The following is a 22,522-nucleotide window of genomic DNA, read 5'->3' on the forward strand; positions in this document are numbered from 1 at the left end:
TATGAATACCAAGCACCCAAGCATGGAAGTGCTCACTCATCACTAGTTGCAAGTACCGAGCACTCGAGCATGGTAGTGCCCGCTCATCACTAGTTATGAGTACTGAGCACCCGAGCATGGTAGTGCTCACTTTTCACTAGTTCTTCTTAAATGTGTTGACTGCTTTCACAAAATATTGACTGAAGACTCAGAGAGGTAAACACAACAACAAATTGAGCTTTCCGGTCCGCTCTCGGGGTCCTGCACTACTTTTCACCAGTGCATAGGTGTTTGTAGATTGCCTGCAGCTGTGATCTTATGTAGACCGTTCTGCAGCCAATTAATGAACTCGGCAGCTAGCGTTGTCTACATTGACAGGATCTCTGCACTCTTAATGGGTTATCATGCTGTGGTCAATATAGAAGGACCTAAGCCGTGATGAGAGACAATGGTGGACCCTAGTAGGAGAATTGCTTTCATGGGAACCAGTAACTCTCAAACGCTTCATGAACGGCATCTTATCTAGTCAACCAGAACCCTACTTTCTATTGAAACTTTGAAACAGTTGTCTAGAGATAGTTTATTGATTTAATAATATTCCTAGCTTTGTCGAAAAAAAACATTTGAAGGGTTAGACAATGAAATATAACATTGCAGCCTCCAAGAGCTCGATAGTTTTCTCCTTTTTGGAAGAGGTCTAAGTTGCATGCTTATTTTCCCGTGAAGCATTAATGAGAACTGGTGCCCCCCAGAGTTGGAATCTCACCAATGTATGTGGCATACATGGAGGTGATCAGTTTGGTATTACCCACGCGGGAAGCTTAACAGATTAACAGGTTTGTTATGTAATATATTCTCCCTTGGTCTTCTTGACTTCAGCGTAGATATATCCTCTTTGGGAAATCTTTTCGCGTAGCGGAGGACACAGTAGAGGCTCGGTGTGTAAGTTAATACATCTTGTCAGATTGGCTTGTTTGTCACCACTTGGATCAAGTAAGAGTCAAGAATGTGACAATGTGACGGCTTGGACGGGCTAGAGCACAAGAACCGGTTCCATTAGTTGCTTGCTCAGCATGTTGTGTTCAACAATGGAGATTTGGGAATTTGAGAGGATCTTAAAATACTCATGCTGTTCCTTGATAATTCTCTCTGATAGACGGTACGCTGGAATCGGACATGTTTTTTTTTCCTAAAATAAGCACTGGATCATAAACCGTCAACATATCTGGTGTGAGGTGAGGAGTGCAAGATAATTGTCATGGACCTCATTGGCCCCCGCAATACTGATGTTATTACAAAGTATAGGATTTCCAGAATATTCCAAGTAGTGGAAGCAAAGGAGCATTACTGGCCCGTCACAATCCTCATCTGTAAATTCCAGTGTAATATCTGACATCTCTACATTCTCAGATACATTTTTCGAATATTCTAGTAACTAAAAACTTGAGGAAATAGAAGCTGTGGTGATTGAGTCCCAGAGTGCTGATATTAGGGGGGCCGCGCTAAGCGTGGCCAGGCTTACCTTCTCCCAAAATTCAGGATATTGATACATCCACCTTTTGGTTCAAGTAAATCAAAATGTTTAGATTTATGATTGGGATCTAAAGATAGGGGAAGACTGGCCTCTGAGATTATGCCCAGTATGATGCATCGACCACCTAGCTCAGACCGATCATGATGTTATCAATCAGCTTAGAATTAATGGATTTCCTTGGATCTGGTCTTCTGAATCACTTTCTTTCAGAGATTTTTTTGGCCAACCTCTACTCACCAACCAGCTAAACTTGGACATTAATTGATTGGCGCCTCAGGTCTTCTGAATCACTTTCCTTCAGAGATTTTTTTGGCCAACCTCTACTTACCAACCACCTAAACTTGGACATTCATTGATTGGCGCCTCAGATCTTCTGAATCACTTTCCTTCAGAGATTTTTTTGGCCAACCTCTACTCACCAACCACCTAAACTTGGACATTCATTGATTGGCGCCTCAGATCTTCTGAATCACTTTCCTTCAGAGATTTTTTTGGCCAACCTCTACTCACCAACCACCTAAACTTGGACATTCATTGATTGGCGCCTCAGATCTTCTGAATCACTTTCCTTCAGAGATTTTTTTGGCTAACTTCTAACTAACCAACCATCTAAACTTGGACATTCATTGATTGGTGCCTCAGGTCTTCTGAATCACTTTCTTTCAGAGATTTTTTTTGGCCAACCTCTACTCATCAACTGCCTAAACTTGGAAATTCATTGGACATCAAATCTGGTCACATCTTTATATGTGGCTCTGTCGCCTTCCATCTGTCTTCACTGTATCTGGTTCTGGCGATGGATGCTTTATCTTCAGGATCTGAGGTTGCTTCTTTTTGGGAAGTGAATATCATACCATTCACTATCTCACCGATCAGTGGTTGTCATTGCAGTCAATGTCCTTCTCCTCAGATCTTTGCTTTCTTTTCTAGACGGATTGTCAGTTACACTACTTCTCCAGCAACCAAAGCTGGTCTTCTTATACTTATGAATTCTTATTTGTCAGAACTATGTGGCCGACTCGTCTGAATGTATGTGAGTGTATTGCACCTATTTCTGCCCCCAAATGGAACTCGCCCCCCAGGTGGCAGGCTTCAGTGACCAGGGAAGTCCCATTCTATGTGATGACCACCCCCCTATCTACCCTGAGCCAACCCCCCCCCTGTAAGAAGGCTCTAACCTGTATGTAGAGTGTGAATGTGGAACACCAGTGATTAACCCCCCTTACCTGAGATGGATACCGCACCTTAACTGAGGTGTAGTACCCTGTGGCGACCAGTGCCTCAGGGGCGCCACAGAACCCCACCCACAAATTACTGTATGGAGAACCCCACCTGGCACTGACTGTATGGGGAACCCCACCAGACTCTTACTCTATGGGAACCCCAGCCGGCACTGACGGTATGGGGAACCCCACCCGACACTTACTCTATAGGGAACCTCATCCGGCACTTTCTGCATGGGGATCCCCACCTTGGTCTGATAGTATGGGGAACCCACACCCAGCACTGACTTACGGGGAACCCCCTTTACCAGCATTGACCCAATACTCTTCCAGGGAAAGTACATTCCCATCATTGCTTCTATGTTATAACCCCATGATCTTTTCCATCGTTATACATTTTTTTCTTTTTTTTTTTTCTTTTTTTCACGTTATTCCCTTACACCCATATTTTTTTCAGCACTCTATATACATTTTTACAACCCTTCTCTATCCCTATTCTTCCCTTTATCATCTTTTTCACGTATACTCTTCTACAGCTCAAACCACTGTTTTCAGTAACCCATCCTTTTTTTTATCCCATTCATCGCGGGTTCTATCGCCACCGGTAATATTTTTTCCAATGTCCCTATTGATATTTTTTTCCTCTTTCCTCCTCCTTGTTACCATTAAGCCTATCTCCACACTCTTAATATGAATCTCTGCAATTTTTTTCCTGGCAATAAAAATATTCCTCTGACATCGATTTATATTAATTCCTCCACTTACAATTATTTCACTGCCTTTCGCACATTGAGCACCGGCGTAACCAATCCATGAGCCTTTTAAATGTGTTGTCCACTACTTTTTCATTGATGGACTATCCTAAGGAGAAGTCATCAATGTCTGATCGGCCAGGGTCTGATACCATGCACCCCCACTGTTCAGTTATTGGTGCCGGTGGTGGCAGCAGGCAGCTGGACATACTCAGTTCCGGAGTTGCCCTGTCTTGTGATGGTGGCCACAGCCGGGTACTGCACATACACTTCTAATTTAAATCAAGAAGTGGCGAATGTGCAGTTCCCAGCCGTGGCAATTATCAGAAGATGGAGCAGCTCCAGAACTGAGCATTTCTGACCACCTGCTGCAAAAACATCTGGTTGACGAGGGTCGTGGGTGTCGGACCCTGGCCGATGAGACATGGATGACCTATCCTAAGGACAGACCATCAATGTAAAAGTAGTGGGCAACTCCTTTAAATAAAAAGAACCACAATTACAGGTTCAAATCATTTTATCCTTCTTTCGCCGTACTTAATCCTGTTTCTGTTTTACCTTCACCATGTCCTGTTACGTGTTGGATAGCAATTTTCTACTATGCATTTTTATTGTGTATCACTCACTTGTGTATGTTAATGTGATGTCATGCTTCTGAGTTGATCCAGTTCCATTGTTGTCCTGGTTCTGAACAATTTGTTTCTGCGTCTACGCATTTTGTAGTCATTGCCTTTCTGCCAACTAGTGTTTCCTATTGTTTAAGTTTGTCTGCCCTATCACTTTGCGGGTGAAACTGTTTAAAGCTTTCCCGGGCTTCCATTTCCCGCTGGTGATATTTCTAAAGTGGACCCTACTTGGAGCTACAGCCTGTTTGTTATGTGTTTCTCCTGCCAGATTATACCTTTTGGTTTACCTTATTTTGCACCGCACCTGCCCCAGATTCTTTAGAAGGTACATGGAACCCTCTATAGCAAAAGGATGCAAAAGGTCCGAATGGTTATTTTAGTCATCTAGTTAATGTTGTATCAATGTGCGCGGGGGCTTTTAGAGACTGCACCACTGGGACCGCCAGGCTGTACAACAACCGGGCGGGTCACGTGTAGTAGTTTTCAGTAAAACCTTATTTGACATTATTGACCATTTGTGCACTTTAGTGCCCATAACATGCGATTTGTCCTGCTGAAGGATTTCGAAACGCCTTGACAAATAGCAACACTCTCCAGGATCAATGTCTCCAACTTCATTCCATATCGGCAGCTCGGGTTAATCCCTGATTTTCCTGCTTCATCTCTTCGTATACACCATGGGGCTGCTGCAGCCATTTTACACAGTGGTTGTGTTGGACACAACCTCATAAAGCGATATCCCTTCTTCAATTCCATCTTTTCTTCTGGATAAGAACCTTTTGCTCTTTTATTGTCTTTCCAGACTTTCTTTACCCTCATTGATTTATATTAAAAGTTTTGGGGGGAGTTGTCCATACATTTATGGACTTTCTTCTCTTTTACTCCTGTCGTGCGGGGTTCAGCATTGCACTCGATGGGTGTCATGGCGGCATCAGATCCGGTTCACACTGCAGAGTTCAACAGGCAGCCTGGGATTCCTTAGTTGCACAGCCTGTCATGGGCATCAGGTGGATCTGGCTGTGCTTCTCTCCAGTACAGGAGGAGTTAATTCCTGCTGGCTTGTGATCATCCGCAGGGAGCTCAGGCTGCTGATTACCATCCTCAGCCGCCTACACCCTTCATAAGGTTCTGGATTCTGGGGTGAGTGCCGGATATAGCTTCTGCTTCCTCGGTTCCTGTGGTTATCCTGTTCTATGGTTATCTACAAGTTGCGGTTCTGTGTGTTGTGTGAGTTCTCCAGTTGTGCATTTATTTCCTTTCCCTTTAACGTTACTCCCCCGTTCACATACTGGTCCTCCTTTGTGTTTGAGTGCAGTGTGCACGAGTTTTCATTTAGCCTTGTTTGTGCCTATTTGTGGGGTTTTGGTTACTGGGTTTCCGGCTCACTCCCAGGGTGGGGAGGAGTAGTATCAGGTCTTGGACAGGAAACAGGGCCTTGCTGGGGGCTCGAACCTGGCTACCATTCAACCTACCTTTGAGATAAGGGACAATGCAGGGGCACCAGTGTTAGGGTCAGCCAAAGAGCCCCTGTTCCATCTGTACATATACCCCATGACAACTCCTATGTCCTCTTCCAGTTAGGAAGAATCACACCATTGTTCTCTTGACCATTATCCTACCAAGGTGGCTCTAGATCAGTATCCTTGCTCTGTGGTGTCAATTATGGTTTCTTGGTTTCTTCTGAAAAACTTGCTTGCACCATACCACCAGTTTGAGAAAATGTGACTCTAATAGATGTGCTCCTTACCACCTGTATAAGCCCTTGTTTCTATGACGGAGCCTTGTCTTTTATTGTTAACATAGTGCCACGCGATGTTCGGTTCTGCACACACCTGCTGTCACAGTGGCATCAGACTCTGTTCACACTACAGAGTCTGCCGAAGCAACCTGAGGCTTCTGGATTGTTCAGCCAGAGCCGGGCATCGGCTGCTTCAGGTTCACTAATCTTCAGCTCTGCAGGAGTTAATTCCTGCACACTGGTGAGCGGGACCTAAATTCTCAGGTGTCTCCTCCCTAATTGAAGCAGAGCTTCCTTCCTGTATGTGCTGATTATAGCTTCAGCTTTTGCTCCAGCGATCCCAGTTTTGGTGATTTTCCTGAGTATGGTGACCCGTGCTGTGCTTCTGAGTGGTGTGAGCATCTTCCTGTTGTGTGTTACTTCCTCCTCTTTTGCGTTGCCCTCCAGTACACATATTGTCTCTCCTGTGTGTTTTGAGTGGTGTGTGTATGAGTTTTCATTCTTACGTGTCCGTGTCGTTTCACTGGGGTTTTGTTTTTGTGTTTCCAGGCCTGCCCTGAGGGTGTGGAAGAGGGGGACTAAGATCAGGAGTCAGGGTCACGCTGGGGTCTCAGACCTGGTTACCATCAAACCTACCTCCTAGACAAGAGACAGAGCATGGTCGCAAGTCTAAAGTCCAGCCTAGTGGCCCCTGTCCTGTCTTTACATACCCGTGATACATGGGTGGCACTATTTCACTTTTTTGCTGCCTTTGGGAAATGTGAGACAACATAGATTAACTCTCAATGAGATGCCTATAGAAAAACTCAACAGGAGAACAAGAAAACATTGCATAAAAGTTTTTGACGGCCAATTTTCAACATCTCGAAACAAGGTTTTCCTGTTTGAACCAGAAAATGAATCGGTTGAGGTCAAATTCATTGGCTCCACGCAGTAAATGTATCTGTGACCGGAACCGCAGGACTTTCAAGCGTGAGAGAAACGTTGCAATAACATTTTCTACATTTTCTATACGGTCTAATCAGAGTGACGGATCTGAGGGCAGGAACAGAACATTTTAACACATCGGGTCATTTATGTTTGCAGGATCTGAAATGGAAACTGTGAAAAGCGGGAGAGAAAGTTTTGTTTTGACTGCGTCAATCATCCGGTCCGGGGCCATTTTTTCTTCCCTGGGCACAATCTGTGTTACTTTTCACTGATCCCTCGGGTAACTAGGAACCCTGCCCTGTCTCATAAAGACCGATAGGTCACATGAACCCCTCTTCCCCCTCTTTTCCAGGGGCAGAGCTATACAGAAGAAGCCCTGCTGCTGCCAGCCATAAAAAATAATTACCGGTAGCATTGAGGACACTTAGCATTTTACGAATTTTGCTCGAGGAGCTGATTTCGAGAACTTCAATATTGGAGAAGTTGTTTCCAAATCTAGTTGTAGACAGTAGGTGGCGCTCTTGGCTTGTTGCTTTCAGATTATATTTACAAAAGAAAAAAAGAATGTCAGAGTATAAGACTTTAACTCCTTAAAGGAGAAGACGACACAGATGTGTTCCTGACGTCCCGGCAATGACCGGTGCTCCGATCCACTGACTGCCACTGCCATCGAAATCTACTGGAAATACCAAGATTGGAAAATTACCAATGATATTCTGTTGTGGTGCTGAAGTGATCGTCAATATATCCATTCATACGCTGGGGTTATAAGAGGTATTCAACACCTCCGGGTGCTCAAGATATTTAGGCAAAGCTATTACAAATCTATATATGTATAATAGTCTTGTATAGTAATGAGCGAGCACTACAATGCTCGGGTGCTCAGTACTGATAACTAGTGATGAGCGGGCACTACCATGCTCAGGTGATCAGTACTCGTAACTAGTGATGAGTGGGCACTACCATGCTCGGGTGCTCAGTACTCGTAACTAGTGATGAGTGGGCACTACCATGCTCGGGTGCTCAGTACTGGTAACTAGTGATGAGTGGGCACTACCATGCTCCGGTGCTCAGTATTCGTAACTAGTGATGAGCGGGCACTACCATGCTCGGGTACTCAGTACTGGTAATTAGTGATGAGCGGGCACTACCATGCTCGGGTGCTCAGTACTCGTAACTAGTGATGAGTGGGCACTACCATGCTCGGGTGCTCAGTACTGGTAACTAGTGATGAGTGGGCACTACCATGCTCCGGTGCTCAGTATTCGTAACTAGTGATGAGCGGGCACTACCATGCTCGGGTGCTCAGTACTGGTAACTAGTGATGAGCGGGCACTACCATGCTCAGGTGCTCAGTACTGGTAATTAGTGATGAGCGGGCACTACCATGCTCGGGTGCTCAGTACTGGTAACTAGTGATGAGCGGGCACTACCATGCTCGGGTGCTCAGTACTCGTAACTAGTGATGAGTGGGCACTACCATGCTCCGGTGCTCAGTATTCGTAACTAGTGATGAGCGGGCACTACCATGCTCCGGTGCTCAGTACTGGTAACTAGTGATGAGCGGGCACTACCATGCTCCGGTGCTCAGTACTGGTAACTAGTGATGAGCGGGCACTACCATGCTCGGGTGCTCAGTACTGGTAACTAGTGATGAGCGGGCACTACCATGCTCAGGTGCTCAGTACTGGTAACTAGTGATGAGCGGGCACTACCATGCTCGGGTGCTCAGTACTCGTAACTAGTGATGAGCGGGCACTACCATGCTCAGGTACTCAGTACTCGTAACTAGTGATGAGCGGGCACTACCATGCTCAGGTGCAAAGTACTGGTAACTAGTGATGAGCGGGCACTACCATGCTCGGGTGCTCAGTACTGGTAACTAGTGATGAGCGGGCACTACCATGCTCAGGTGCTCAGTACTGGTAACTAGTGATGAGCGGGCACTACCATGCTCGGGTGCTCAGTACTGGTAACTAGTGATGAGCGGGCACTACCATGCTCGGGTGCTCAGTACTGGTAACTAGTGATGAGCGGGCACTACCATGCTCGGGTGCTCAGTACTGGTAACTAGTGATGAGCGGGCACTACTATGCTCGGGTGCAAAGTACTGGTAACTAGTGATGAGCGGGCACTACCATGCTCAGATGCTCTGTACTCGTAACTAGTAATGAGTGGGCACTACCATGCTCAGGTACTCAGTACTCTTAATGAGCAGTTGCACGCTCAGATGGGCGAAACTCATAACCAAGTATAATGCAAATCAAGGGAGAACGCAAGTATTTTTAAAGACATGAACTTCCATTATACGCATGTATTCAAGTTGTGCCCATCCAAGTGTCTAACTTGTCTTTACATGTACTGGACATCCAATCATAGTAGTGCTCGCTCATCACTAGTTACCAGTACTGAGCACTCGAGCATGGTAGTGCCCGCTCATCACTAGGTACCAGTACTGAGCCCCCCGACCATGGTAGTGCTCGCTCATCACTAGTTACAAGTACACAGCACCCGAGCATGGAAGTGCTCACTCATCACTAGTTACGAGTACTGAGCCCCCCGACCATGGTAGTGCTCGGTCATCACTTACAAGTACCGAGCCCCCGAGCATGGTAGTGCCCGCTCATCACTAGTTACGAGTACTGAGCACCCGAGCATGGTAGTGCCCGCTCATCACTAGTTACCAGTACTGAGCACCTGAGCATGGTAGTGCCCGCTCATCACTAGTTACCAGTACTGAGCACCTGAGCATGGTAGTGCCCGCTCATCACTAGTTACCAGTACTGAGCACCTGAGCATGGTAGTGCTCGCTCATCACTAGTTACCAGTACTGAGCACCCGAGCATGGTAGTGCCCGCTCATCACTAGTTACCAGTACTGAGCATCTGAGCATGGTAGTGCTCACTCATCACTAGTTACGAGTACTGAGCACCCGAGCATGGTAGTGCCCGCTCATCACTAGTTACCAGTACTGAGCACCCGAGCATGGTAGTGCCCACTCATCACTAGGTACCAGTACTGAGCACCCGAGCATGGTAGTGCCCACTCATCACTAGTTACCAGTACTGAGCACCCGAGCATGGTAGTGCCCGCTCATCACTAGTTACCAGTACTGAGCACCTGAGCATGGTAGTGCCCGCTCATCACTAGTTACCAGTACTGAGCATCTGAGCATGGTAGTGCCCACTCATCACTAGTTACGAGTACTGAGCACCCGAGCATGGTAGTGCCTGCTCATCACTAGTTACCAGTACCGAGTACCCGACCTTGGTAGTGTTCGCTCATCACTAGTTACCAGTACTGAGCACCCGAGCATGGTAGTGCCCACTCATCACTAGGTACCAGTACTGAGCACCCGAGCATGGTAGTGCCCGCTCATCACTAGTTACCAGTACTGAGCACCTGAGCATGGTAGTGCCCGCTCATCACTAGTTACCAGTACTGAGCACCCGAGCATGGTAGTGCCCGCTCATCACTAGTTACCAGTACTGAGCACCCGAGCATGGTAGTGCCCGCTCATCACTAGTTACCAGTACTGAGCACCTGAGCATGGTAGTGCTCGCTCATCACTAGTTACCAGTACTGAGCACCCGAGCATGGTAGTGCCCGCTCATCACTAGTTACCAGTACTGAGCACCCGAGCATGGTAGTGCCCGCTCATCACTAGTTACCAGTACTGAGCACCTGAGCATGGTAGTGCCCGCTCATCACTAGTTACCAGTACTGAGCATCTGAGCATGGTAGTGCCCACTCATCACTAGTTACGAGTACTGAGCACCCGAGCATGGTAGTGCCCACTCATCACTAGGTACCAGTACTGAGCACCCGAGCATGGTAGTGCCCACTCATCACTAGTTACCAGTACTGAGCACCCGAGCATGGTAGTGCCCGCTCATCACTAGTTACCAGTACTGAGCACCTGAGCATGGTAGTGCCCGCTCATCACTAGTTACCAGTACTGAGCATCTGAGCATGGTAGTGCCCACTCATCACTAGTTATGAGTACTGAGCACCCGAGCATGGTAGTGCCCGCTCATCACTAGTTACCAGTACTGAGCATTCGAGCATGGTAGTGCCCGCTCATCACCAGTTATGAGTACAGAGCACCTGAGCATGGTAGTGCCCGCTCATCACTAGTTATGAGTACCTAGCACCTGAGCATGGTAGTGCCCACTCATCACTAGTTATGAGTACCTAGCACCTGAGTATGGTAGTGCTCGTGTAGCACCCCAGAGGGCAGGGGGAAAATACTCATCAATGGGCCGTTGAGGGTAAAGTGATGTCACGGGTGGCCCTGCCCGGTATCTTGACCTCGAGGTGTACACGGAGGGGGATGGGTGGATAAGGGTGAGTTTGGGTGGAGTTTGTTGTCGTGACGCCACCTGCAGTATGCGGCCAGGGATTAGCCACCACTGATGTCGCTGTCCTCCGAGGCGGATGGTAGCAGCAGCAAAGATGGTTTCGCTCCCCACAGGCGGAGCGGGGTCCCGGGGAAATGAGGGCAGTGGAGATGGCTGGTGGCGCCGAAGCGCTGGGCGACAGCACTGGCAATGACAAGGACTGTGGTTCAAAGTTTTTTTTACTCACAGTTCGTAAGATACCCCGGAAGTGCCGCTCTCCGCCGCAATGGACTCCAGCTGGTTTTGGGTAAATCAGAAGCAATTACCGGTGTCTGTGGAGTGTGAGACCTTCCTCCTCTGTGCTTATTTGTTGATCCTCGTGGCTTGAAGCAACTTGGGGACCCCGGTGTTCTTGTAAAGTGTCCTGTCCCGTATGCAGGGGATGCGGGTCCTTGCCGTGGGGCCCGACTTTGATCTGGACCTTGGACCCTATGTGTCACTGTGCTCCAGGAAAATGGGTGGTGAGCGATGGGACTTAGAATCCCCATCCTCTGCAGATTCTGGTAGTCCAACGTGGAGTTTGTCCTACCCCAGGGCTCTGCACTCTGACTGCGCTGGCACTGTGGGAACGGTTAGGCTCGATCTCAGCTACCATGTTGTCCTCTGTCTCACTAGCTCCACCGGTTGCCTCTCGCCCTTTTCCAGTCTGCCTGGTTCTAGCACGAGAAGCTCTCAAGCACTCACTCCTGCGACTGTGTTGTGCAGAGTCTCAGACTTTTCTGAAGTGAAACTGTTTGTGTGTTCCTTACTCCCTCCGTGTAGCCCCCACCTTTCTGATTACTCACTAGTGGTTGTCCCAGCAATCATGAATTTCCCAGGCTGGCTGGCTTCCTGAATTGTGTAACTAGCTGACTCACAGGCTGGATGTTGTGTAAGTGAAAAACACCAGTGATTAACCTCCTCTTACCCGGAATAAGCATTGCATCTTAAATGAGATGCAATACCCTGTGGCGACTGAAGCCTCAGGGGCACCACACTCGCTCATTACTAGCTATGATTACTGAGCACCCGAGTATGGTAGTTGGTAGTGCCCATTTATCACACGTTTTGAACCCTAATAAGACTATATAACAAATGACTTGGTCTATATGGCGCTATTGCATCCAGAATAATATTTTCCAAATCTTGATGAGCTATTGAATAATAAAGTTGAGGTAATTAGCAGGTCACAGTACAGTCACTTGCTAATAACCTTTTCGCACCATCATATTATATCAGACTTGCTGGTTTCTTTGAGACCTGTAAAGAAAATCCAGAAAAATGGTCAATTCCTGGTATACAGGAGCAGACACATAGAAGCCACTGTGGACGGACATTACATAGACCCTTTGCAGTCCAATAGCTCCTCATAATACACCCACAGTTGAATCCAGAAGTTTCCCTCCACTCTCTATAAAGACACATCTGCAGGTTTTTCCCTCCGCTCTCTATAGAGACACATCTGCAGGATTTTCCCTCCGCTCTCTATAAAGACACATCTGCAGGTTTTTCCCTCTGCTCTCTATAAAGACACATCTGCAGGTTTTTCCCTCTGCTCTCTATAAAGACACATCTGCAGATTTTTCTCTTCTGCTCTCTATATAGATACATCTGCAGGTTTTTCCCTCTTTCTATAAAGACACATCTGCAGGTTTTTCCCTCCGCTCTCTATAAAGACACATCTGCAGGGATTTCCCTACGTTCTCTATACAGACACATCTGCAGGTTTTCCCCCTCCGCTCTCTATAAAGACACATCTGCAGGTTTTTCCCTCTGCTCTCTATAAAGACACATCTGCAGCTTTTTCTCACTATCTGACATGAAATCAGAATAAAACTTTCCTGTTTGAGGTCAAATAAGAACCAAAATGATTTCTATTTGCCAAATGGCAGAATAATGAGAGAGATAGAGAGAATGTTTTCAGGCATTTTTATTACTTTCTGCAAAGTCAAAAGTTTCTATACATAAGAGTACTGTGCCTTTACACAATATGGGACAGCCCATATGATGATGTCATGTCTTTGGAAGCTTCTGATAGGTTCATTGGCAACATCTGAGTTAATTAGAGACACACCTGTGGATGTATTTTAATGAACACCTGAAACACACGGCTTATTTGTGTAGCATCATGGGAAAGTCAAAAGAAATCAGCCAAGATCTCAGGAAGAGAATGGTGGACTTGCACAAGTCTGGTTCATCCTTCGAAGCAATTTCCAGATTTCCAAAAACCTACAGATATATCTTTATAGAGAGCGGAGGGAAAAACCTGCAGATGTGTATTTATAGAGAGCGGAGGGAAAAACCTGCAGATGCGTCTTTTTGATAGAGTATGTGTGAAGCCCCACCAGTGTTGTATCGGTGCATACCTTCAGGGACTCCACGTAGCTGGTGCTGGTCACAGGTAGGAAATCTTCGGTTTTGATCGTGACGCCACTCTCAGTATTGCGGTCAGTGGGGACCGCCACTGCAGGTTAGGGGACGCCTGGGGCTGATGGTGTGTGCAGTTAGTTGGAATAGCCTCCTGAGAGTGAGGCAAGCCCCAGGGCCCGGTGTAGGTTTGTAGTACCACAAGGCGCAGAATAACTCCACACAGGCAGAATTGTCTTTCAAGGGCTTTACTCACATTTGATGGCAGGGTGAGTAGCCCGGGCGTAGCTGAGATGAACCAGGTGGGAACCAGGTATCCTTCAGGCTGACTTTATGAGGGTGACTACTGACTCGCCTTCCTTAGCCCTTGGTGGTTTGGGGTGACCCCGACTTTGAGTCCCTATGGGGGTCACCCAGGGAAGATGCTGCAGCCTCTCTCCCCCTTTTGTTTGCCGTTTGCTTGTTCCCCGGACCAGGCCACTCCAGCTGCTTGCCTCCTGTGACCTATGGGCCCTCACTGCGGTTACGTGGCTGCGGCTTTTGTGGTGTTGTGGTGTGGGCTTTAAGAGCCCCACACCGGCAGGTTTAGCAGAAGAAAGCTGGATCTATCTTCGCTTCGGGATCTGCCGCCCGGTTGGGCCTGGTGCTCTCTAGCAGTCTCCTTACTTCCCACTCCGTGCTTTCTCTCTAGCTGAAGCTGGCTTTCAGGTAGCACTCCTAGTTGACCGTTCTCCCCCGTCAGTAGCCACTGCGCGGGCGCTGTTAGACAGCATCAACCCCACAGGTCTGCTCCTCACCGAGCCCTCTGGAGTTCTCCTCTAACTGACTCACTGCTCCTCCTCTCCTGTTCTTGCCTACGCCACCTAGCAACCAGACTCTCCACCACACCCCTTGAGAGGAGATGGAGGCTTTCGACCCCCTGCCACTATTCCAGTGGAGGTATAGGCTTTGCCCCCTCCTGGGACCCCCAGGGGTCCTCTCATGGGTACATGTGTGAGACCTGATCACTATGCGCCTGTGTTCCACACCCCGGTCAGCCTTCTGGATTACCTGTATTGTACTGTCCCCAGCATGGGTGCAGTACTCAGTGGTGCCTGACCAGGTCAGGGGCGCCACATATGTAAACTTGTGATTTCAACTGTATTTATGTGTCTGTGACAGAAGCTGCTTTTGGAGGGGGATGTGGCCCCCTTACCTCTTGGGCCCTTGTATGGCTGCACATGTTGCACCAATGGCATGTCCATCTATGCAGTCCAATTTATCCAATGTAGTATGGTGTAAAAAGGTTGAGTAGGTTATAACAAAATCCCTACTAGGGAATGTAGGGTGAGAATAGTGACTCACAACATTTACTATCCCCACTTGTTATCCAGGATGCAAATTTGCCAATAAGAGCATTGTTCGATAATAAGAACGTGAGGCTCAAAGTTCCTTGTTTGAATGGAGCAGTTATGAGCATGTGCAAACACCAGTCCTGTGGGCAGTGAATGGATCAGTGGTTGCATGTGCTCAGTACCGTGCCATTGACACAAGGGACTTTTTGTGATCGATGAGGTCCCTGCATTTATAAATTGAACATCTATATTGTGCTTAGGCTTGATACTATCAAAACAACGACAGAGAAGACCATGTGGACCTATCAAGACGAAGAAGACCCTAGCGAACCTATTTGAGCGGACAAGGCCCTGGTGGACCTATCTAGGTGGAGAAGACCCTGGTAGACAAATCTAGTTGAAGAAGACCATGGTGGACCTATCTAGGCAGAGAAGAGCCTAGTGGACTTATTTGGGTGGAGAAGACCCTGGTGGACCTATCTAGGTGGAGAAGACCCTGGTGGACTTATCTAGACGAGAAGAACCTGGTAGACCTATTTGGGCAGAGAAAACTCTGGTGGACCTATTTGGGCGGAGAATACCCTGGTAGACCTATGTAGGTGGAGAAGACCTTGGTGGACCTATCAAGATGGAGATGACCCTGGTGGACCTATTTGGGCAGAAAAGACCCTGGTGGACCAATTTGGCCGGAGAGGACCCTGGTGGACATATTTGGGCAGAGAACACCCTGGTGGACCTATTTGGCCGGAGAAGACCCTGGTGAATTTATCTAGGCAGAGAAGACCCTGGAGAACGTATCTATGTGGAGAAGACCCTCATAGACCTATCTATGTGGAAAAGACCCCGATGAACATATTTTGGAGGAGAAGACCCTGGTGGACCTAACTAAGCAGAGAAGACCCTGGCGAACCTATCTAGTCTGCACAAGATCGATCTTCTTACAGGGCATTCATCCATCATGTCACCATTTCAAGAGAAGTTCCAAGGAAGAGGTCAGAATGAGAATGCTTCAGTGCTCATGCACTTACGGTTTACTGAAGGTCTTCTCAAACCTACATGTGTGGGGAGATCCCACTAAACTTCAGTGTTACTTGTGCCCCTTATCAGCTCTGGAAGACCTAAGTCCTATTAGCAACATCACAGAAAAATGCTGTAACACTTGTGCTATATTATTTACGTATGTTAGTTTTTGCACCTGGGTTTGGGCCCCCAGATCTCTCCAGTAGCTTTAGCGTTAAATGTCATATATCTACGTTCCCCTGGTTTTCACATACTATCCACAAAACAGTAGAAAATAAAGCGGACCCTCATTTAGCTAAAGGGAACCTTCAAGCTACAGGTAACAGGAAGGTCAGCCGGTCTCCAGGGGGAGAGAACTGCAAATTATTCAGAAATGTTCCACCACACGCTGAATTTCTGCTGGAACGGTTGACAAGTCCCAGTCTCATTTGCTCCCGTGTCTCTAAATCTGGATCTTTCTAGAACCCGGTGACTTTTTCACATTGAGGAGGACAAAATCTATCAAGTTGAGGAATTTGCACAAAGAAATCTATCATTGGTATTATGTTGCCATTACAAGTATGCACAGTAGTTCTTACAGCCGCCAGATAGATGTGCAACGTGAAGGCTACGACCGCGGCCAAAAACCTGAAATGTAACATCGGGCCTCCGGATAATGGACGACCTGTGATCATGTAGTGAATGACATTGACGACAATGTTATCGTCTTCTGAAAGCGGCAAATGTAACGTCTGAGGGACAGTGCGTCCCGATACAATATTATACCCTTTATCTGCTTATGGCGTGTTCTGTGGGACTTGACACATTAATAAAGGGTCCCCAGTCTTCTTGCTGGCAAAATGCCCCTAAGCAACTGGTAACCGGCTTCGTGACCTTTCCATTTTGTACGTTTTGGATGGTCATATGCTAAAAGTTCAGATAACTTTGCTGAATTTACCTACCTTGTTAATCTAAAGGTCAGGTAGTAGCTGGATTACAGTCATTTCTAGCATAAAAAAAATCCAATTTTGCAATCATTTTTGGCCTTCATGTGGCATCTTAAAAAGCCATGGAACCCCTGGGGTGGAGGGGCGACATGACCAAGGGGGAGGTGAGCGAGTGATGGGGTTAATAGGGACAGTATTTGGAGGGATGCCAAATATGGCATTAGTGGGTGGTTTAGCTGGGGAGGAAGAGGAGGAGTAGGGAAAGGGTTAGTCTGGGAACTTTAAGGGGTTACCTCCTCTCTTCTTCCGGACGCTGAACAATCCACACGTGGCATCCAGATGGCGGACCTCCAAGAAATGGAACGGTTGATCTGGGCAGCGGTAGCAGTGCACGGGCCCCTGGCAGTGCAGTCATACATCAGGGCTACCGGGGTTAACCCGTCGGCGCTTGCCCCTCGCTCCCCCAGCAGCGGCGGGCGGCAGTCACGCCCCCCCCCCGTGGGCGCGGGGAGGGGGTAAGGAAGAGTCGTCAGAGCCCCTCCAGGGACCCTCCGCGATGGCCCGGTCAGCAGCGAAGTCTGGCTGTTGTGCCGGCCGGCGGGAGGAATCTGCGCTCCAGCCGCGGCGGTCGGGAGGTGGGAGTGGCCAGCACGGGGCCTACTTCCGGTCCCGGCCTCCGGGCTGGATTTCCTGAGATGGCAGCGGCTCCTGGTCGTGAGCGCGCTCGGCGGCAGAGAGAGGCCAGCAGATCGCCCTGCAGTCGGCGGGGGGTACCGTGGGGCTGCAGGCGGCGGTAGGTCCAGCGCCAGGGGGAGGTCTTTGGTGCCTGACCCTGGTGCGGCGGGAAGTGGGATTGACGGCGGGAGCCCTGCGGTGACTGCCCGGTCACTCAGGTCAGCTGTGCAGCCCCCGGTAGTGGCAGTCTCCCGTGGGAGCGGGATGACCCACGGCAGGAGGCCCATGGTGGCCCTGGAGGGCTGGAGGCGGCGACGGCTGGGACTCAGAGCCGGGCGTCTGTACGTCCGCGTCCGGAGCCCCCTGGCAATCGGCAAGTGGGCGGGCGTGGGCGGAAGAGGTCGAGACCCGGGGTGCCGGCACGGGGGACAGGACGGACTCCTGGGCTGTAACCTCGGGACAAGAGACGGAGCGGGGATGGCTCTGCCCACGCAGTGGCCCGGTCCTGCAGCCGTGATGGGGGAGGTGCTGCGGGGGCGCCTCCCGGATGTCGTATGGAAGAGGAGGACAGCGGCGAGGATAAAGAAGAGGATGTCGGTCTGTCAGATGATTCGGGCGGACAGCGGATGGAGGACAGCAAGGCGGCGGTTCCGGGGGATGCCGAGCCGCGGTTGGGTGAGACGGCCACGGTGTCGGCAGGGGTTGCACTGGCGGGGTGTTCTGGGGGGGGTGGCTACGGATACGGCAGTGCGTGGTGGATTAGTAGTGTGGAGCTGTAACGGGGGCAGGGGGCGCCTCAGGGGGTGTAGTCGGGTCCCCTCGCCTTGTGGGCCGCAGGCTGAACCCCGGCCCGGCCGTTACTTGCAAAACAGGTGTGTTGTTGGGGCAGAGTGTGGATGCATGGGGCCCATTCATGACAGCGTTCTTTCTGTGCTCTCCAGCTCCTTCTTCACTTTCAGGAAAGAGACAATTGCAGGCAGCGGGTAAACCAAACACCGTTTTATTAAACAAAGCTTCCATCTTTCTGTTTGCAGCAGGCTTACTTTAGTACGTTACAAGTTACAAGTCCTTTTCTACGAAAACGGTTTCTTTTTTCTCTACGGGCACTTTCCTTTGCCTGCAGGGGCCAATTGTTATCCCCCTAGCAGTGGTACTCCTATCCCGATTTTAGTCCAGCCCTTTCCCAGGGATTTGTATTGAACTAGGGGACGGCTCCAGTACTCACTACCGGCTCCGGATTAGCTCCAACTTCTCCGCTCCACTGCCACAGCACCCACTCCTGCACTCTGCCCCGGCACTTCTCCTCAGCTCTCTCCCATGTTACATCTCACAGCACACTGGACTCTGCATTCAGAACCCTTCCTTCCCCACCTAGGCTGCCCTGCCCCTTCCTTCCCTGCCACTGTTACCAGGGGAACCACTGCTCTACACTGGCACCTAGTGGGGAAACAGTTTATGACAGGTAACATTTTACCATCAACATTTACAATTTGCCACCATACTACTGTGGCATTTTCAGGGGGGGAAAAACCGCTGCTTCACTACCAGGGGTCCGACTACCCCTTACATTCCTCCCCTCTTTAACCTCAGCCTCCTGGCGAGGTTCGTACCTGCAAAACAACACATGTAGGAAAACACAATACTTAAAACACACAGACTGGCACACAAGTTTGGTGCCCGGAGTCCCTCCAGGGAAGCTCCCGGTCTTAGTCGCACATCTGCCCGGAGGCCCTCCTCAGGCGCTCCCGGTCTTAGCTGACCTTCTGCCCGGAGGCTATTTCCAAGCGCTCCCGGTCTTTGGGTGGGCAGAAAACAACAAGACAACAAGATTCCTTCTTAACAGTCACGGAAGGAGTCCACACACAGTTCTGCATTAAGCTCCTCCTGGGTTCAGTACTTTTAACGTTACTGTAACTGGAAACATTCACCGGCTTTCAACAGTACCGGTTTTCAATGGCAAACAAATCACTCTCTTCCGGACGATTACCTCCTCACTGCGGGTGGTATGCACGCAGCCATTCGGCCCGCTGGGCCCTCACATGGTCGGAGAGGGACTGTCCAGGTAAGCGGGGTAGCCTACGAAATGGCTCATAACCCGGTGGCTCCGGTACTTCCTTCTCCGGTTCAGGCCTTTCAGCCTCCTGCGGGGGTGAGGGGGTAGCTAGACGGGACCGCAGTGGGCTGCCGACAACAACTACCGGGTGCGACACCATACTCTGATGTATCACCAGTAATGCCGATGCTTCTCTTGGCTTGTCTCCAGCCGTAGGTTCGGTGGCCGCTTTTGGCGCAACCGTCGGGGTACTCTTCAGCCCACAGGCTTCAGCGAGCGCTTGCTTATGCTGAGCGCGCCACGCTCTGTTCTCCATTCTGCTTGGTCCAGGTATTGGAGTTTGCTTCTTCTTCCACTGCCGGGGTTGCAATCGCGCCGGGGAAGGTGGAGGCGGTTCTTCTTTTCCCGCTTCTGCCCATACTCCGCCCCCGGCCTCACCCACCAGGTCGGCACAGCGTTTGCGACGCCTCTTCTTTCTTGCGGCGCCGCCCACGTCTCTAGACCTCTGCAGTATCTCGGGGCAAGCACCTCCCCTCTTTGGGCGGTGCACTCCGGGCTTCTTCCTTACAGGCCAGCCCAGCGCTTTTCGTTTGGCGCCCACTTTTCGCGCCTTCACTGAATCCATGAGGACGGCCGCCATCTTGCCGCCATCTTGTGGCCTGTTCAGTACATCAGGCACCACTTGGTCTCTACTCGGGGTTTCTCTTCTGCAGGCTTGATCCTGCCGACTACGCCAAAATGTAACGGGGGCAGGGGGCGCCTCAGGGGGTGTAGTCGGGTCCCCTCGCCTTGTGGGCCGCAGGCTGAACCCCGGCCCGGCCGTTACTTGCAAAACAGGTGTGTTGTTGGGGCAGAGTGTGGATGCATGGGGCCCATTCATGACAGCGTTCTTTCTGTGCTCTCCAGCTCCTTCTTCACTTTCAGGAAAGAGACAATTGCAGGCAGCGGGTAAACCAAAACCGTTTTATTAAACAAAGCTTCCATCTTTTTGTTTGCAGCAGGCTTACTTTAGTACGTTACAAGTTACAAGTCCTTTTCTACGCAAACGGTTTCCTTTTTCTCTACGGGCACTTTCCTTTGCCTGCAGGGGCCAATTGTTATCCCCCTAGCAGTGGTACTCCTATCCCGATTTTAGTCCAGCCCTTTCCCAGGGATTTGTATTGAACTAGGGGACGGCTCCAGTACTTACTACCGGCTCCGGATTAGCTCCAACTTCTCCGCTCCACTGCCACAGCACCCACTCCTGCACTCTGCCCCGGCACTTCTCCTCAGCTCTCTCCCATGTTACATCTCACAGCACACTGGACTCTGCATTCAGAACCCTTCCTTCCCCACCTAGGCTGCCCTGCCCCTTCCTTCCCTGCCACTGTTACCAGGGGAACCACTGCTCTACACTGGCACCTAGTGGGGAAACAGTTTATGACAGGTAACATTTTACCATCAACATTTACAATTTGCCACCATACTACTGTGGCATTTTCAGGGGGGAAAACCGCTCCTTCACTACCAGGGGTCCGACTACCCCTTACAGAGCCAATTGTTGGGGCTGTTGCAGGGGTTGGCGGCGGCGGCTCCCGGGGCAGCGAGGGGGGGGGCGCAGGTGCCAGCGGCGGCGTGGGTGGGTATGTCGGCTAGGGTGCTTAAACGGCGGACGGGGCGGGCGCAGCGGGGGACGGGGGCAAGGCGCGGGGTGCGGCAGGGGGTGAAAAGGAGAAGGAAAAGGAGAAGGAGGACGAAGTGGTGCGCCTAGACAATAGGGCAAAAAGCGAGGTTTATATATGTGTTGAGGGCCCGTTGGGGGGCACATTTAAAGAAGGAGGTGCAGGTCAAAATTTGGAAAGGGGAATATGTGGAGATATTTTCTCTGCTTCCCCTGGAAAAATGTAATCTGGATAGGGTTAAGCCGAGTGACTCCAAAAAGGAGAAGGACGAGGAGGAAAAACGCTTTTATAGGCTTATTCCTCTGACTTTTGCGAACTGGCTGCAGGCGTTTGCGATATTGGCAAGTGTTGTCTGAGAAAAGGAGCCGGAGCATTGTTCAGCTTTGTTCGGCTATATGGATGCGATATGGCTTATCGGGTTTACGGCGGGCTGGCGTGGCTGCGTTACGACGAGCAATTTAGGCAGAGGAAGGCATTGCGGCCGGGTATGCGGTGGGACCATAAGGATATCTCCTTATGGATGCGGCTGATGTCGGCGCCGACTCAGCCCTTTCGGGGGGGTGATGGGGGACCGGGCGCTCAGTCCCCAGCAAGTCAGAAGAAAGGTTTCTGTTGGCAATATAATGAAGGGCAGTGCAGGTTTGGAGCGGCCTGCCGCTTTAAGCATGAATGCTCAGGTTGTGGGGGAGGACATAGTATGTCCAAATGCTTTAAAAAAGGGAAAGGAAAGGCTGGTGACGGGGCTGGTAAGAGGGCCGCCGCCGGTGAAGATAGAAGTGATGGTTCCATTTTTAAATAGGTATCCAGACAGTGAGTCGGCGGTGTTGTTGCGGTTTGGTTTTTCTGACGGTTTTCGTATCCCGTCGGTTGTTAGTTCATTGGTTCCGCCGTATTGAAATTTGCGTTCTGCTAGGGAACATCCGGAGGTGGTGTATGAGAAGCTAAAAAAGGAGGTGGAGTTGGGTAGGATGGCCGGTCCTTATGACGCCCCGCCGTGTTTGGATTTGGTGGTTTAGCCGCTGGGGGTTGTGCCGAAGAAAGAGCGGAACAAATTTCCGCTCATTCATCATTTGTGTTACCCGGAAGGGTTGTCGGTGAATGATGGCATTGACCAGAACTGTCGGCGGTGTATTATGTGTCGTTCGACAAGGCGTTGGACGTGGTTAGGGCAGCGGGTCGGGGTGCATTGATGGCAAAGGCAGATGCGGAGGCGGTGTTTTGGTTGTTACCGGTTCATCCATATAGTTAGCATTTGTTAGGTTGCTGGTGGGATGGCAGTTGTTATGTTGATCGTTGTTTGCCAATGGCTTGTTCAATTTGGTGTT

The sequence above is a fragment of the Anomaloglossus baeobatrachus genome, chromosome 1 (genome assembly GCF_048569485.1).
Source record: "Anomaloglossus baeobatrachus isolate aAnoBae1 chromosome 1, aAnoBae1.hap1, whole genome shotgun sequence".
NCBI classification, from domain to species: Eukaryota; Metazoa; Chordata; class Amphibia; order Anura; family Aromobatidae; genus Anomaloglossus; species Anomaloglossus baeobatrachus.